The sequence below is a fragment of the Magnolia sinica genome, chromosome 14, assembly GCF_029962835.1.
Source record: "Magnolia sinica isolate HGM2019 chromosome 14, MsV1, whole genome shotgun sequence".
In the NCBI taxonomy this organism is placed as follows: Eukaryota; Viridiplantae; Streptophyta; class Magnoliopsida; order Magnoliales; family Magnoliaceae; genus Magnolia; species Magnolia sinica.
The window spans coordinates 64,697,778-64,702,797 of record NC_080586.1 but is presented as its reverse complement, the minus strand read 5'-3'; the positions used below and the strand labels follow the sequence as shown (position 1 = coordinate 64,702,797).

Sequence of the window (5,020 nt, the reverse complement as noted above, 5' to 3'; positions counted from 1 at the left end):
GATCAATCAAATGTTGTACATAAAAGATTTAGCAACTCTGCAGATGGAAAATCTTTCTTTTTCATATTTTCAATTTTTTCTGTCATATTCATTTTTAAATTTTATTTTGGAAAGGATTGGTTACATTGGCACCGTGAGGCAGAAATGTAAATAACATCTATCAATTTTCTTTTTTTCCCCAAATTCATGAGAGAAGTCTATTACTCTGTATAAGTAATTTAAATTAAATTACATGTTTCAGGAACCTTTTTTTTTTTTTTTTTTGCGGATTCAATTATTTAAATATCATATTGGTTAGGCCTGGGCTTTTTATGGCTTGAATTTTGAACTGTTTAGGTTAGGTCTGATAGGCAAGGGCTATTCAAAATTTTGATTTTCCTTAGCCAATTTGGGCCCATTGATAGTCCCATCCATCCATAGTTCTCAGTTTTTATATGTGAGTTCTATCTGTGGTTTTTTGTATTTGATATCATTAGCATGTTGTGTCCGATTGTGGACAGGAAATTCTTAATATTTGGAATATGAGGCTCATTCATGGATGGTTAAAATGAGACTTACAAGAACCACTAACTTCAAGTGGGAGAGTTTTGGACACAGGGCTGCCTATTTGTAACCCTTTCTCAACCTCCTTTTGGATTTCATTATTTTCTTTTTTCCTTTTTTAGGAGCCACAGATTTCAGGGAATCTCATGGACTGGTCAAAAGAATAGTACTTCAGCTACGTAGGCACACACATCAACATGATACCTGTCTACATAAGACACACACATCTTTGGTATTCATGTTTAAATAGTTTTAAGATTGTCAATTCTAATTCCATGCTTTGTTGTTCTTAGTCTCACTAGTTGAAATTTGAGTAGCATACTCTTACTTCAAATGCTCATCCTCTGCTCATATTTTGTTATCGACACTTGAAGTTACTGAGCTTGATCAGATAATAAACCTTGTTCTTGAATTTGATGAACATGTTATGTAATGTGCGCATGATTAAAATGGAAACCATGCAATGAAAAGTAAGGCATGCACATTGAGTTTGGAGAAATGGGCTTCCTTTTCTCATAGAAGAGTGATCTTTTTTATATTGGTCCAAGTCATGTTCATATATACTGCGGGCTACCTAATGAATGGTCCGGATGTTTGGCATGCATGCCATCCAACAATGGGGATGAGCCTTTGCATGATAGCTCTTATATATACGGCCCGCATTCTATCAAAACATATGGTATGTAATGAGATCATGTAGAAAAGAAACTCTTCATTGAAGGCAGTCATATCAGTGTCAAACTTTATTTGGTTCAGGAGCCTGATCAAATGCTGCATGAACGAACACATGAATCCATAACATTTTCAAAAGACTTCCACTCTAGTTTCACATTAGCTAAAACACTAAAACCAGAAAACAAAAAGAAAAAACCAAAATTAAAGAGAAAAATGAAAAGAAAGTGTATGGATTAAAGCTAATTTTCATGAGCTGTACTTGAAGTTCATTGTCAAAGTTAATTCAAGATTGCTGAATAAGGAGATTGTCAAAGCTACTTGTGAGTACTAAGTAGCCTATTAATGAAAACAATGTCTCCATCCAAAATACGTCTGTTTATGATTTGACCAACTTTCAAATATTTATGTCCTTTTGAACCTTCCCTAATTGCACAAGTGGCTGAACCATCTCTATATGTTACACATAATTTGTCATCCACTAGTTTCTGTAAATGAAAATAAGAGGATTGATCTTAATAGTATGGTCGTCATGCACATAGACAGAAAATGCTTGCAATGAATGTTTATGAGTACCTGGTAATTTTGGAGTCCTTGGTTAGGGTTTGGGCTGAAAGTACGAGTGTTGGAGCTGACGCTTTCGGAGTCCGAACTCATTCTTTTGAAAAATAGAAAAATGGGAATATTAGTAAATATGGATTTTCTTGTTAAGAAGATAATGGAAGGTAAAGAAGAGACATGATTGAAACTTTGCACTGTGAAAAGTAATATTAGCCATCTTACTTTCCCCGTTGAATTTGACGTCCAGGAAATGGACCTTTTCCAGAAAACCATGGATTTAAAACCATTAAATCATTCTCAGAAATCTGAGTTTATTGAACTGAATTGAATTATTACAATTTAATTTTGTTGAATATCCAAACACAAGGTTTTCATGAATTAGGCGGCAAATGAATTCATTCTAACTAATTTTGTTGAATATCCAAATGCAAGGATTTATTATTTATTATTTATTATTTATTATTTATTATTATTATTATTATTATTATTATTATTATTATTTTGTGATGTGCAATAGCTTTTCAGAATTCATATGTAGGTGCATACTTGTGCTCATTCACATGGACTTTGACTATCTTTCGTAAATTGTTTTGGTTTTTCTGATTTTTGTATCTAATTTTGAATTTCTAAGCTCTAAAACAAGATTCGAGGTGCCGTCAACAATGCTAACAGAATCCTCTAGGTCAAATTGTTGATTGAACCTGATTTTATTTAAATGATCTTGATAATCCATTTTATTTAAATGAGCAGACCCGGAGTGCGTCAGAGCTATCCGGATGTTGAGCGAGGGTTCCTGGAATGTGGAAACCGCTGTTATGACCATGATGAAACTGTCCATTTCCTATGTACAGCATTGGAGTGTCCTGGCCATTTGGATAGGTCGTGTTTATATCTGTATTTGCTCGAAATTGATGGAGCAGACCCGGATGTGCATCGGAGCTATCCGGATGTTAAGTAGGAGTCCTTAGAAGGTGAGAACCGCTGTTATGACCATGATGAAGCTGTCCATTTTCTATGGACAGCATTGGAGTGGCCTGGCCATTTGGACAGGCCGTGTTTATATCTGTATTTGCTCGAAATTGATGAAGCAGACTCGGATGTGTGTCGGAGCTATCCGGATGTTGAGCGGGGGTCTCTGGAAGGTGGGAACTGCTGTTATGACCATGATGAAGCTGTCCATTTCTTATAGACAACATTGGAGTGGCCTGGCCATTTGGACAAGCCGTGTTTATATCTATACTTGCAGGGATCACACCCTTAACCTATAACCTAAACTTATTCTCAAATCCCAAAACCTATAACTACAACCTAAACCTTAACCTAAACCTATAACCTATAACCTAAATCTATAACCTAAACTTAATTCCCTAAACTCTAACCTACAACCTAACCTAAACTAATACTTATAACTTAAACTTATTCTCAAATCCCAAAACCTATAACCTAAACTGAATTCTCTAAACCTTAACCTATAACCTAACCTAAACCTATACTTATAACCTAAACCTATTCTCAAATCCCAAAACCTATAACTATAACCTAAACCTTAACCAAAAACCTATAACCTATAACCTAAACTCAATTCCCTAAACCTTAACCTACGCCCTAACCTAAACCTATACTTATAACCTAAACCTATTATCAAATCCCAAAACCTATAACTTAAACCTAAACCTTAACCTAAACCTATAACCTGAACCTATAACCTAAACTCAATTCCCTAAACCTTAACCTATAACCTAACCTAAACCTATACTTATAACCTAAACCTATTCTCAAATCCTAAAACCTGTAATTATAACCTGAACCTTAACTAAAAACCTATAACCTATAACCTAAACTCAATTCCCTAAACCTTAACCTACACCCTAACCTAAACCTATACTTATAACCTAAACCTATAAACCTAAACCTTAACCTAAATCTAAACCTATAACCTAATGTTATAACCTATAACTTAAACCTAAAACTTAAACCTAAACCTACACTTATAACCTATAAGTTAAACCTAAACCTAAAACCCAAACGTTAACCCGATCTCGAACTCAAACCCGATTTCCTAAACCTAAACCTTAACGTATTCTCAAATCCCTGAACCTAAACCTATAACTTAAACTCAATTCCCTAAACCTTAACCTATAACCTAACCTAAACCTAAACCTATAACCTTAACCTAAACATAAAAACCTAAACCTAAACCTGTACTTATAACCTAAACTTATTCTCAAATCCCAAAACATATAACCTAAACTTAAACTTTAACCTAAACCTAAAACCTAAACCTAAAACCTAAACCTAAGCTTAAACCTACACTTATAACGTATAGCCTAAACCTAAACCTAAAACCCAAATGTAAACCTGATCTTGAACCCGAACTCGATTTCCTAAACCTAAACCATAGCGTATTCTCAAATCCCTAAACCTGAACCTACACTTAATCCTAATCTCAACTCCCTAACCTAAACCTAAACCTAAACTTGAAAACCCAAACCTAAACCCGATCCCGAACCCGATTTCCTAAACTTAAACTTATAACCTTAACCTAAACCTATTCTCAAATCTCAAAACTTAAAACTTAACCTATAACTTTAAATTATAACATAAACCTATAACCTAAACTTAATTTCCTAAACCTTAACCTATAACCTAACCTAAACCTAAACCTAAACTTATAACCCGAACCCGATTTCCTAAACCTAAACCTTAACGTATTCTCAAATCCCTAAACTTAAACCTACACCTAATCCTAATCTCAACTCCCTAACCTAAACCTAAACCTAAACTTGAAAACCTAAACCTAAACCCAATCCCAAACCCGAACCCGATTTCCTAAACCTAAACTTATAACCTTAACTTAAACTATAACCTAACATAAACCTAAACCTATAACCTGAACCCGATTTCCTAAACCTAAACCTTAATGTATTTTCAAATCCCTAAACTTAAACCTACACCTAATCCTAATCTCAACTCCCTAACCTAAACCTAAATCTAAACCTAAACTTGAAAACCCAAACCTAAACCCGATCCCGAACCTGAACCCGATTTCCTAAACCTAAACTTATAACCTTAACCTAAACTTATTCTCAAATCTCAAAACCTATAACCTAAACCTAAACCTATATAACCTTAACCTAAACTTAAAACTTAACCTATAACCTAAACCTTAACCTATAACCTTAACTTATAACCTAAACCTATAACCTAAACTCAATTTCCTAAACCTTAACTTATAACCTAACCT

The 5,020-nt window shown here is 34.1% G+C and overlaps 1 long non-coding RNA gene across 1 annotated transcript; it reads right to left on the bottom strand.

Moving 5' to 3' along the window:
• Positions 1-206: 206 nt before the first annotated feature.
• Positions 207-1,040, bottom strand: LOC131225954 (uncharacterized). Its single transcript, XR_009161622.1, has 2 exons — positions 594-1,040; positions 207-300 (listed from the first exon to the last, which is right to left on the bottom strand). It is a non-coding gene; the product is annotated as an uncharacterized LOC131225954 (long non-coding RNA).
• Between the last annotated feature and the right edge of the window lie 3,980 nt (positions 1,041-5,020).